Source organism: Corvus brachyrhynchos, unplaced genomic scaffold (assembly GCF_000691975.1).
Source record: "Corvus brachyrhynchos isolate BGI_N302 unplaced genomic scaffold, ASM69197v1 scaffold92, whole genome shotgun sequence".
NCBI lineage: Eukaryota > Metazoa > Chordata > Aves > Passeriformes > Corvidae > Corvus > Corvus brachyrhynchos.
Window position 1 is genome coordinate 3,546,755 of NW_008236973.1, and position 13,988 is coordinate 3,560,742.

Consider the following 13,988-nt stretch of genomic DNA (forward strand, 5'->3'; position numbering starts at 1 on the left):
ACAGGTAGCAGAACAATAGCCTCAAAAAGTGTGCAGCTGCCTTTTTCTGCACTGTAATATCAGTATGCATGTTTGAAAGGCGGTACCTTATTTCCAAGATGTCCACCACTAGCAGAGCCAGAACAGATGATTAATCAGAAACAGAAATGGGAGCTAATTCCACAAATTCTAGAAAACATTTCAGGAGGTTAAAAATAGATTGATGTTTCTGGGTGTCTGAGCCTTTCATTTACAATCATTTCTTCACCACATACTCTTTTTGCCTGTTGAACAAGGACTTTTGAGGTCACAGAGTAACACAGACTTACCTTATAACTGTATTTTACTTGTCCCAGTATCAGTGTTTTCATAGTCCTGCTCTGTCACAGTCCTTTGATGTGTAATGCCCCATTGAAGTACATATTCTGTAGCTATGCCTTGAGCTATTGTGCTTAATAGGCTTTCTGGTGGCTTTTCAGAAACATTAAACATATATAAGGTTTAAGAAGATTCAAAGGCCAGAAAGACACTATGCACATCCAGCCCCTACAAGGCTCAGCATGAGAGCATGAGACAACTTCAAAGCTTCCAAACACAAAATTCAAAAGGCTCAAGAAGCTTTTGCCCAAAACCAAACTTGTGATCAAGCACTTTTCCTGAATTTTCCAATGTAGGGTGACATCCACAAGTGACATTATTGTGATGTTTTTACTCAGTCATATTTCTCTGGAATTTGTTTGGAGGTTTTTATGCCTGACTGCATGTACATTAGTGCTTCTTTGCACTTGAAAGCTAAATCACATTTAAGCAAATTATGAATTCAAAGCACAGCTATTGCATTTGAATTATGCCATAGGTGGATGCTACTATTCCAGAATGGCTGAGTTGCTCCTGCTCAGCTGGAATCTGGACCAAGCCCAGATTGGAATAAGGCACTCTGGAGGATATTAATATTTTCATGGGAGCCACAATTCCCATTTTTTGCATAGAAATAAACTCTAATGTGAACTGTCAGGCAAAGAGAAGTTGTATTCCTTTCTATTAGAGAAACCAACAGAACAGTGACAGCACTTATTTTCTCTTGAAGATGAGCTATGAAAAATCAGTGAATGGGAGAGAATTCTGCCCCATTGTTTAGGTCCCTAACTGAGATCCCTTATCAATCACAGTCACACAATAAATGAGGTGTGGAAGACACCTTTGCATTTCTCCAAAGACAACTCAAGTCTGTGTCATTTAGTGTTCCTCTACTGCGTAGAGAACTCAGTCACCTCCAGAGGTTGTTCTGGTCTATTGGACTTGAGTGATGTCCCCAGAGAGTTTCTAAGAACCTGTTGAAAATATTGACTGCATCTATATACCAACATTTGTTCAGCCATGGTCTGAGACACAGGGGAAAAAGTAATGGGAAACAGGAATAAGAGTGTGTGTCTGTGTGTGTCTGTGTGTTGGTGTTTCTTTTCTTCTTTGCTTGTGGAGTTTTTCTTTAACAATCCATGGGTGTCCCAGCACATCTCCTGAGGTGATACTGAACAGTACTGCTGTGACACAGGCAGTTTGGGTGCTCTGCTCCTTCTTCTGAGAGCTGCTAGTAGTCAATCCTTTATGGTCAAGCATATGCACCTTCAAATATGTTGGGTCGGGAAGCACAGCCTGTGTCCAGCCTTAACCACTCAGCAAGGATCTCTAATTTATTTGTTTGTTTTTCCTCTGGGACTCCAGAAATGTTTTGTGAAGGTGAAACAGCATGTTCACTGTGGATTGGCTTCTGCTGGTCTGAACAGTTCATAGCATAAGAAGGGAAGTATTAATTAAATTAAGCTTTTCTAGCACTTAGCAATCCTCAAAAGATTGACTTTTTTAAAACTCACACAGGAACACAGATGTGTAAGCTCTACAAAGGCACCATGGAGCTTGACAGGATCCTACTGGAGTTACTGCAATATACAATCAGAAATTAACTGTCAAAAATCAGGAAGTGCAAGGAAGATTAGATTTCATCTACTACATTTCTGTCAAAAATAGAATTTCTTGATATTTTCCTAATTTCTCCAGTTAGGACAGGTGGTACTTGATCAAAGAAGATATTTCTGTGATTTTCAAGTTTTGGGTGTCATAACTACTCTTATAATAAATTGCAGATATCCCGTCTGGGAATAACAAAAACACTGTAGATAGAGAGGAACAGAAGTTTGGATGGAAATCACGCAAAAGTTGGTTATGAATTATTTCATCCTTCAAGTACTTTTGTGCTAGTTGATTCCATGGTGATTTTCCATTTGGTTTGTTTTGGGGTTACGTTGTTTGGTTGTTTGGTTGGTTTTTTGCCAATAAAGGCCAAAAATCTGGGCGACACAGAGTCCAGCTAAACAGTGTTTGCAAATTTACAGGTATGAAAATAATCTGCAGTCAAGAGGAACACATCTGTAACTGGTGGCTGAGCATTTCAGTTTACATTTCTGTGCTTTCCTGAAACTATTTCCACTGAGTAATCAAGACCATCTCAATGTTATTGATCTCTAACTTAAAAAAAAACCCAACAACAAAACACAAACCCCAGCAGACCCTTATGTCACTTTTCAGCTTTCTTTTCTTTTTGTTTCTGTTCCCATCCAATTTCTCATCTACCATCCTGCATTCTTCTAATGCTGCTGAGTTTAAACACTGAAGGACCCGAGTCTCCTGATAAGACATTTTCTCACAGAAACTCAGGTGTTTGTGAAAGGGGCTGGTGTGTCAAAACAAATGTACTTGTAGGAGAGTGTTGGTTGTGATGTGTTTTGAGTAGAGCAGAGGTACAAGTTTGATGGGCAGGCCTTCTTTCTCAAAATGCAGAGCACTGGAGAGGCCAAGATTTTGCTGTGATACTGGGGAAGGCTTACCTACAGGTCACAGCCAGTTGGCAGCAGCTGGAGCTTGCGAGCTTTCCAAAGCTTCCATCTGCTGAAGGCCATGAATTTCTTTTTCTTTCTAAATTAGGAAAGATTCCTTTCAGATTGTTTTTTTCCAAAATAAGAGTGCAACTCTTAAGTCATCTCCATTTCACACACTGCAGTCTTCTTTGCCTCCACCTTTCATATATATATGTTGCCATGCTAAAACTGATACTCGTTCTACTGATTAAGCTGGGAAAAAAAAAAAAGAGTTGAGGAAGCGCTGATTGCTACTACATTTTCCATGTTTAGAAATCATACTTGTATGTGAAGACAATAACTCTTAAATGCTTGTATAAAGAAGCATAAGGAAAAAAGAAAAAAATACAACTTTATTCTAATGTTCCCTAAGACTATCAAACTAAATTGCAACAGTTATTACTAAGACTTTTAAAAACCTGTTGAGCATTTAATTTAGAATTAAAAGAAGATTCAGTTATATTGAATAGAAAGTCTACTCCCCTCCTACCATGCACTGGAGCAAGATTAAACAAAAAAAACAAAACAGTGAGAAAATTTCAGACCATCTCTTTTGAAGATAAAATTAAGTCACTTTTTTTATCTTTATTCCAAGGCACCACTTAGTCCTAGGAAGTATTTGTTCATGACTTTTGTCTTAATATGATGACCATGTTTTGTTCACATCCCCCCCATCTCTTGAATGAATTGTGCATGACAGGTGATGACCATGTTTTGTTCACATCCCCCCCCCATCTCTTGAATGAATTGTGCATGACAGAGTAATGAAATAAATGGGTAAGTAATATCCAAAATAAGGGATTTTTATCAAATTATGACTTTATTAGTTGACTGGATATTTTATGTATTAATAAACAATGCATTGGTCCTGATTCTAGTCCCAGAATTTGTGCTGCTATGCCTTGAAAAGTAATAAAATATTTTTTTTTTCCAAACTGATTTAGAAAAAAGCCCAAAATAATGTTTAGCCTCCAGAACCCTAAGAAATATTGCTGTGGTTAGGAAGAAAATAGCAGCAGTATACAGATTTTTTTTTCATAATTGTCTGCTCTGAAAAACAAAACAACCTTTGAGTTCAAATGTCCACAGGAATCTGGGCTGCACACTGCTCTCCTACTGGGTAGGCCTTCCACATCTTTTAGAATCATAGACTATCCTGAGTTGGAAGGGACCCATAAAGATCATTGAATCCAGCTCCTGTCCCTGCACAGGACAGCCCCAAGAATCACACCATGTGCCCAAGAGCACTGTCCAAATGCCTCTTGAACTCTGTCAGGCTGGTGCTGTGACCACTGCCCTGGGGAGCTGTTCCAGTACCCAGCCACCCTCTGGGTGAAGAACCTTTTTCTAATATCCAACGTAAACCTCCTCTGGCACAATTTCTGTAGAAATGCACCTATCTTCCCTAGACACAGCTGAGTCACCACGGGGGTGGAAACCATTCTCAGTTTAGAGAACATCACACAGATCCCTCAAGTGCTTGCAAGCCCATTCAGAATCTTTTCTAACCACCTGGGGCTTCACTAATAAAAATGTTTTGCAAATCTGTGTGATAAGGGAGACAGAGAGGAGGCAAAGCATTTACTCCAATCCCTTCTTTCAGTCAAACATAACCTGTTGATGGCAAAAGCAGAGATGCCCTGCTGTGCCGCTCTCTCCTCCATGGGCAGAACCAGGGAGAGAAGTGCCATCAGCCAGTAAAAAATAAAAGCTGCCCACAGAAACAGCCAAGCGTCAGGTTCACTCAGCATCATCTGATAACCCCATGGAACAGGTGATCAATATTCATCAGCATCACAGTTCTCCTGCTAGTGATAGTTAATAGGCTGATAATGCCATCCTCCTTGTAGCCAAATCCCATCAGGGACCAGACAGTTGGAGCTAAAGCAGAAAACTTATCAGATCTGGCAGGAGACAGTTTAGGAGGCTAAAATTAACCTTGTAACATTCACAGAAAGAACTAATTGTTTGTGACTGCTAGATTCCTGCCAGTGGCAAAGGTTTATTGCTGCACAGATCTTAACCTGGTACTGGGTTTTCTGCAGCATAAAAAGAAAGAAAATGAAGCAGGGGGGAAAAATTATATTTACCAGGGGTTTTTTTAACCCCTCTCCCACAAAGAAATATAAATTACTCTACACATACTAGAAATTAAAGCTAAAGACTTATGTACTTGTGCTATAATGATTCAAATTGTTTCAAGACTCCAGAACAAAATGTGAATTCATGAGTTTGACAAAGCCTTTGTCATGAAAAAAAAGCCTCTCAGTAAAGACCAAGCCTGCTGAATTACCTTTACTTTATTAAAACCTTTAGTGATATAATTTCCTCCCCTTTTCCTGCCAGCAGTATACAAGTGCACATAATGGTTTTGGCTGTAGAGTTATCAGCTGGAACTCATTAGAAAGAAGAGAAATAAGTGGCATAACTAAATGTGGTGACAGACTTCAGGACTCAGAAGATGTCCAAGAGAGGGAAGATGTAGTAATTGACAATATACTTGAGTTGTAGATCCCTTGAATTTTTGGCATATTTATGCTCAGGAAATGTGCTGCATAGTAGAACTACAGGGCAAACTCCAGAACAAGAAAGAGAATCTGAACACACAGGAAAAAAGAGAACTCAGAGCTGGAGAGGAGGTTTGCGTCACAGAAAAAGAAAAAAAACTGGTGGGAGCACAAGATAAGATGGAAAAAGATAAGACAGCACATTTAGTGCACAAAAGAAAGAGGAATGGAGAGCCAAGGAGCCCTTGGCAGCCGGCGTAGAGAAAACCAGAACTTGTACCAGGAAAAGGCCCTAATTATGAAAAGTAAAATTAAAATCCTATCACAGGAGCCGATGTAAAGAAACAAGAACTGAAAAGCAGGTTTGGGTTAGGGTTCTTGAAAATATCAGGGAAGACTCTACTGAGTGTTCTTGGCATCAGGACAAGAAGTTACACTGGAGTGGGTCAAGACTTTCTACACTAGTCTAGAATGTGCAAAGAAGAGAAAGTTTAGGTTTTATCTCTGGAATTCATCCATTCCCAAGAGAGGAATCTAAGTGCATAGCAACAAGAATTAAAAACAAACAACAAAGGTTGCTTCTGATGGAAAAGATCTGACTCCCAGTAACAGGTATGCAATCCGGTAAAAGCAGTTTGTCTTGAGGGATTGACACCATGCAGGTGTCTGGGATACTGGGCTGTGATGTGGAAGACTTAAAAATGAGTAATGGAAGAGAGGACAAGTGAAGTGGCACTTCTGAATCACTGTAGTATTTAAACCTGGCTGAAGAGGGCTCAGATGACCGAGGGTTCAGTAGCAGATTAGAAGTTGGAGGGTATGTAGGAAAGGATGTTTAAAAAATTTCTTCTGAGATGATTTGATGAATCACTGAAAAACCTTGAGGGTTAAATATATATATGGATCAAGGATCTCTATGATATAACTGTAGGTATGTCTAAATGCTGAAAGTTATGCCCTCAATGACAGATTTTAATTACTAGAAGACTATCACCTGAGATTGAGAAAGGTGAGAACTGACAGAAGTCAGATGAATTACACATCTGAAAGATATTCACAAAAGTAAGTTCTTCACCCATAAGAAGCAGGGAAGATGAAGGAAATTAGTGTCATTTGTTTCAACATACCAGAGTAGTTTAAGAGAACAAGGAAACTGTTAAGTGTCTTTCCTGGTCTTGTCCAGAGAGGCATGTATGATACCTGATTTCTTTGATGTTTTTACTCAGAAACATCAGTTAGCTGTAAAAAGAATAAACTTATGACAAAGTCAGTTAGCAGTCTAACTTTCAGTGTTAAGCTAAACCACTTGTAAGAGCAGTGTTATCTCCCCCTCAGAAGCAGCTTGGGCAGACATACAACAAGTCAAGTTTTCCAACAAGAGTCTAAATCTGCGTTTGAATGGCAGAGGCTGTGTAAGGCAGGTGGATGTCTATTTCATCTGTATCTCTCACATGGAAAGCACACTGAAAATAAGAAGAGCTAGATACCTGGATTCTAGTTCTTGGGAAAAGTATGTATTTGAGGTTACTCCATTTAAGTTTCTTTCAGTTGAGATGTTTATGCATGGCAGAAGAACAATTTTTTCTATGTCCCACTCAGCACCAGCAAGATTACCTGATAAAGAAAGGTAACCATGAATTTATTTTCCTTGGCATACATCCAAGAACAAGCATTTTGGCCCTTGTCTGCACTGTTATTACTTCTTTCCACTACAAGCCAAGATCATACCAGAAAGTGTTGCAGTAATAATAACAATTCTCTGTCCAGAAAGAAATATTGCTGTCATTAATATTACATAATGATAGTAGTAGATGTATTAGATATTAGTTAGGGAAACTTAAATAGCTATATTATGGAAACACTTCAAGCTAACTCTTTAGTGTGCAAAACAAAGAGACAACAAAAGTAAGATGTGGAGCTAATTAATGTATTGATAACTCAGAAGTGGACATAGTATAAATACCATCTTATATTCAGGCTATGGATATGAAATATTTCATTATGGATAATAAGAAATGGTGCTTTTTTTAGTAAAAGAGAAGAGAGAGACTAAGCCATACAGAAACACTTTCTTCAGTATTTGCATGCAAATGAGATGTAGGCAATTAAAAAGGTCCAAAATACCTCAGATAAAGATTGAGAAGGCAGACAGAAAACACAGCAGGAAGGCATGGACATCAGTCAGACTTTGATGACAAACATGAATAGACACAAAAGTAAATTGAAGGCCCCCTGCTAACCCTCTAAGGTAATGAACCAATATTTTCACCTGAAGAAATGACAATCAATTAACCACTCCTTCCCAAAAACACATCATGCAATTAATGCAAAGTTCATTAAAAATATTTTTTGTCTAAAATTGTTTAAATAAAATTATTTCAAATTCATATGATTCTGATGATAAACATTAATTCTGACGAATTAATAATTTAAATTGTTATGAGGAAAAAAACTCAAGACCACATGACAAAGTCTAGTGTTAATAAAATCAACCTCACACACCCATACCCATGGCTACACTTAAAAGCAGTGTAATAAAGGAGTGAATCCATTCTAGTGCTGTTCATGTGAGCATGAAACATTTAGTTTATATATAATAATGTATGATAGATCCCCTGGTTTTATTTACATGCTCAAGAACTTGCAGAAAACCAAAGAAATAAACTTTTCATTGGTTCTGGTAAACAGCAATATATTTAGATGGCAGACACTTGGTTTCTTCTAACAGTTATCTCTGCTTCTTTCTTGGTGGGAGCAAAGAGAATTCCTTCCATGTTAAGAATATTTGACACCTACAGTTATGGGGATGACCACGATTGGCTTTTGGTTGGCACTCAAAAAGAATTTTAAAATATTTTTTCCCAAATTGACTTCAAACAATTTTGTCAATAAAGTTAGCAAATCAAAACAGCGTGGATAGGCAAAATATGTAACTAAGAACACTTTTAAAAACCAAAAGAACTAGTTTTATAATGTATCCATCATTGAACACCCTCTTTGCTGGACTATATGAGATTCTGTGCTAAAGCTTTTTCATTCTCTTCTGCTGCAGCTTTAAAATTTCTCATTGAACATTTAATAGCAAAGGAAGCATGAACTGAAATGCAACCTTCTCATTTCTCATGCAAGAATTCTAATGTTCTAGATGACTTTTCAGTTCCTTCTTTGATCAATAATAATTTATTATTTCTTCTTCCGTTTTGCCTCCAGGTTTATTGAAATAGCATTGAAATTTTTTTTTGAGATACTTTTTTCAGAACATATCAGGATGGTGTCTTTCCAAGTTTCTGGTATATAATTTTATTTGTTCAAGACTATTTTGTTAATCTGACTAGAATTTTAAAATAACTTGGAATAAACCTAAATAGAATTTTTTTATCAAACTTTAAAATCACTAGGTTCTGCTCATGACAACTCACTTTTGTTAGTTATGTTATTTTCCATACTGCATCCAAAAATATCACAGCTGTTCCTGAAGGGGAACAGAACAAAAATAACCCTGACAAGTTCATTTTGAAGTGCTCCTCCCACAAGTCTATATACTTAAATAGTCAAAACAGACAATTTAGCTAAATAACATTATCAGGAAAAAAAAAATCTGCAAAACCAGTGTAGAACAGACAGTTTTCAATGTAATGCCTTGCATATTGAAACAACTTTCTTCACTTTTACTGCTGATTTCTGCTGGCTGTACTATACCTGTGCTAAATGTCAGAACTAATAACAAGCAACTTCAGATGTTCAAAGGCCAAAGTGCTAAGAACAGATTGCCTTCATGTTCTTTATCATTCATTATTCAAGTGGCTGCTTGTAATATTTAACCTCAACCAAGTCATAATGTTCACTGCAGAAACTCATTAGTGCTCATTATCTTATGACCACTAACCTGCCAGGCAGGGCAAGTGGCAGGGGCAGTGTACCAAGGAGAATGGGTTAAGGGACAGAGACAGCTAGACAGAGGAAGAAGCTTTTTACCACTCAGAGAAAATTGCTCCTTTCATCCTACCAACAGCTTCACAGTTGCCTGTAGGTCTTTTGCTACTAGAATCATCTAGGGCTCTTTCTAGGAAATAAATACACAATTTTGGAATTTCCCCTGTTTTGACAGTCCTGAGCTGAAAAAAAATAGGTTTTGGCCAGCAGTAGTTGTGTCCAGATATGTTTTCATATTGATATTGCAGATCTCAGGGATGTTCATTTTGTGATATGAGTTCACATTTCAACTCCAATTCTTCTTAAATTTTAGAATACAAAGAGATAGCATTCAAGAAATACCTAAACAGAATACCTCAGTGGCATTTGTTTTTGTTTTGCTGTGCATTCACTCACATTTTTCCTGTGAGTGACCATAACGCTGCTGAAAATTATTGGCAATTCAGACCTTCATTACACCAGCCAAACACTTTGTGAGATTTTGGTCACTCAACAATATTTTCCTCTCCTTGCCCCAGGTCCCCCATCTTTTTGAGAAAGCACAGACTGGCAGCTGATAGCCATGGCTGGGCACAGGGCTCACATCACAGCCACCATGTGCCACCTGACTCCTGGCCTTTAGCCTGATTGCAGTTTGGCACCTGAACTTGCAAATATTGATTGGTGAAACATTTATGATAATTGTGTTCAAACGTTTAGCTGATCTCTCATTAATGATATTACTGGAAACATTCTGTAACTCATTTGGCCCTCCTTTTATCTTGGCACTTAGAGGCTTCACCTTCACGTGAAGAAGGCCACACTCCACAGAGGATTTCACACCTAGGCTGACAGATACAGCCATTTACACAAATGTCTGCTGTTCTGCATGGAGCTCATTTTGTTCCAGCAAACAGAATGATTTACGAATGTAGAAAGATAACTATATGCTTAAATACATATATACTTATAACTAGGCTCCTAACTGGGCACAAACAATGGAACAAGGATTATGACTACAAAGAGGAGGGAATGACAGCAAAATCTAAAACTGAAAAATAAGGACATTACAGTTTTATTATACTGTCACTTAAAATCACACTTGTTTTTCTTTTTTTTTTTTTATCACTAAGGATAATTATTCAAAAGTGTTCATCATACTGAAAACATTTTCGGTACAATTACCACTGTTACTCCTACAGTAGTCTCATGCATGTTGGTTTGAAATCCTTCTGGGATTTTTGGAATCCCACAACAACATACTGCAGAACTAACAGCATTTCTTTGAGATTTATACTCCGATAAAAGCAAGGGAACACAACAAGAAAGGTCCTATTGTACTGGGAGCCCTAGCAACAGGACCCCATTCTCAGAAAGGTTAATCCCCTGTTTCATCACATCCTGATGCTTTGCTGATAGTCCCCACTGAAACTGTTCACTTATAGCCTTCTGCAAATTCCTAAAGACAGAATGCGTCTGGTTCCACACACAGGGAATGTTTTCTTATTTCAAATGACAAAAAATAAAATTAAAGTTGTTTCAGTAAAAAGTTAAAAGAATTCTGCAGGGAAAATCCCCTTTTCTTGTATGTGTGAGATGGATTTCACTAGAACAGTACACAGAGCCATACAGCAAGCTGCTGAAGACAAATGGAATTAAAGAAAGGTTTGAAGCTGTTTACATGAAATGACCTAAGCAAAGATTATTGAATAGTGGTTTTGAATTATATAGTAAAGAACTAGATAAGCTCTGAGACAGATGCTTTATTTCTAAACTTTTATAATGTGTCTTCATTTTCTCTGCTCTATACCATATTACCAGTAAAAATGAGTGGGGGGTTTTTTAATCGCACATAAGCTGAGAGCATCAGGAAAATATGCCTTGTGTTCCATGTGACTCAAACATGATATATGAGTTTTCATTGCAGTTTTGCTTTAGTGGTAAGCACTTAGAGAAAATTTCTTGAATGTTAAGAGCCAGGGTCACAGATGGAAAATGGCTGTGAAGAACTGAATGGATCTTCACTGATCAGGGATGGAAGCCATGTAGATCTTTCTGCTTGATATTTTTATAGCTAGAAAGCATACTTAGTTTCTTCTTGTAGGCATCTAAACCACCCTCCCTTCTTAGCTACAGAGAGCAGCTGTATGGAGATTCAGGCCATCCAACTATAATGGCTGAAGGAAGGTTTTGAAGAAGCCTCTTTTTCTCACTGTCTAGAGAGGGAAACATATCCTAACATTGGATGTTTGCATTATGATGTGTAAGCTGTTGCCATTGTATACTTCATCAAATCAGTCCAGATTCTAGTGATTCTGCATGCAAAGTCTCAAGGACTATATCTAAAGGGTACATTTTCATATAGTTGGTATTTACCAAGACTACAGAGAAATTCCGGAGAGGAGTCAGTGACCAACACCCACTTTCTTAGGATGTGAGCTTCAAAACCTTGTCCTGAGAGTCCTGCTCTGCTGCTGGGAGTTTTGCCAATGAAGCCTGGCAACCCATGCTTTTTGTGTCCTTACAGTTAGACAGTTCACAGCTGAATGACAAAACAGGCAGCTCAGAAAAGTCACCAACCACAGGCGCGCACACACACACACACACACACACACATTTGCTTGCTGCAGTGGAAAGCAGAGGATTTTTTCTGTGGGCAAAATTAGCAAACAACAGGCTCTGGCAGCTGCTGCTCTCCCTGTGCTGTCTTGGATGGCCTTGGAAGAGAAGAAAGGCAAAGAATGCCAGGGTAGGCTGCAGGTTCTTACCTGTGCTAATTTACTTCCATGAGTTTCACAACAATTTCAGCATCATTGACACAGAAAGCTGTACAAACTTCTCTCTAAGGTATGCTTTGATTGCCCTTCCAGCTTTACAAATCCTAAACAGCTCTCATAAAGTTATCTATGGACAGCAAACATTTAGCATAGTATATATACAAATTGCTACTTGCATGTCCAAAGAAATTGTGTGTCAATGTTTAGATGACTGTTCAGATTCTTTTCTGTATAGCATGGAGAAAAGGAGCCTGATTTGTAGAGCATGACCATAATGAAGCTGGTTTTTTGTCATAGTTTGTGCCAACAGTGTCCTTTGAATTCTCAGTGAATTAGAGCTGTTTTTTCCAAGCAAATCTGCTGTCGTAAGAAAAACAAAGTTCTGTGAAACTTGCAGTATATAGAACTATTTACTTCATTGTCTATAAATCAAAATATGTTTTAAAGTTTAGATGTGAGGCATGCCAGAATTGAAGACATTGCTGTTAGTTCCAAAAGGAGCTGACAAGAAACAAAACAGATTTGAAAGATACCCTCATTAGAACACCTCTTGTAACAAGAAATGCAAAAAAAAAATCTCCATAAGCAGAAGGAAAAAAAAGAACACAAGAGAACAAGAGGTTCTTTAGTTATTATGATTTTATTTTCCATTTAATGGTGAAATTTCTGTGGTTTTGTTTCAGGTATCTGAAGTCCAGTTCTCCCTCAGAAACGTCTTAAGATCCTGTATACTGCTTGGCCCGAGATCCCTGTTAGCCAAGACTCAGGTCAGTGAAGCAAATTTTTTTCATGTCACTGATGTACTGTGGTGGGCCTGGGAAAAGCAGTGTCTTTTATGTGATTTGTTATGTTGCAGACTAATGTTAATGTGAATGTGACACACAGCGAAGACATCTAGCCTATTGCATGTAGTCCAAATTAACACATGGACTCCCTGTTGATTCTACTGGATGTATCTAGAGGAATGTGCCAGCTCTGGGGATGCCTGCCAGGTCCACTGATAACAGAAGGAGCCTGATCAACTCTTCTGGAGCAGATGTCCAAGTGTTTCAGCAACACAGGCTAGTGGAAACTAAAATGGCCCTAGGACAACTGACGTGGAAGCTCAAAGTCAGTGAACTGAGATGTGAATAGCAAGAGAGAAGCTCAAAAGTTTCAGTGTGTTGGTCATGTCCAACCAATAAGATACTGTTCAATTTCTTTTTACAAGACATAGGGGAAAAAATATTCACTCATTTGCATGAATAACTTTTCTTCAACTGTAGAATGGTACATCTATGTGATACAACAAGTAGAATGATACATCTGGATGTGGATCTGTGCAGGTCTTTGGCAGTCACTCCCCAATGGTTCGGAAGGCAGGACAAATCCACACATCAGTATGAAGTAAGTGACTCCAGACGCTGTACACTCATGACAGCAGAAGCTTCTGGCCACTGTTTCTGCCACTGAACCATGGAGAGTTATATTTCTTTCTTTTATCTCCTGAAAGAAACTTCAAGATAATGAGCAGAAGTATCAACAAGAGGATCTGATCTTAGTTGTTTAATTTGGTGTTAGCCCATTTTTGGAGGCAGGAGCCAAATCCTAGTTCTGGTATCCTGTCTCAGCATCTGCCTAGTGCCTATCAGCTCTATTTCTCCATCAGGTACAACAGGTTACAACAGTTACTGTAGGCCTGAACTTCCAGCTTGACATTTCTGTGCCTGCAAATCTGAGGTACCCTTCCTCCAAAGCGCAGCTGTTCTGTTTTGATAGAGAACTGTGAGAAATGTAACCAAGTGAAATATAGCACATTTTATACTAATAGCACCCCTTGGCCCAAACAAGCCTTTACCAGAAAAGGTGTCCTTAGCAGCTGAATTTGCAAAAGCAGTGGAATTTAGTGGGTACCCCTTAGA

General features: G+C 38.3%; 1 long non-coding RNA gene across 1 annotated transcript; it reads left to right on the forward strand.

Annotated features, from left to right (window-relative positions):
• Positions 1-5,925: 5,925 nt before the first annotated feature.
• On the forward strand, positions 5,926-13,149 carry LOC108445279. Its single transcript, XR_001860086.1, has 3 exons — positions 5,926-6,010; positions 12,771-12,854; positions 12,944-13,149. It is a non-coding gene; the product is annotated as an uncharacterized LOC108445279 (long non-coding RNA).
• The last annotated feature ends 839 nt before the right edge of the window (positions 13,150-13,988 follow it).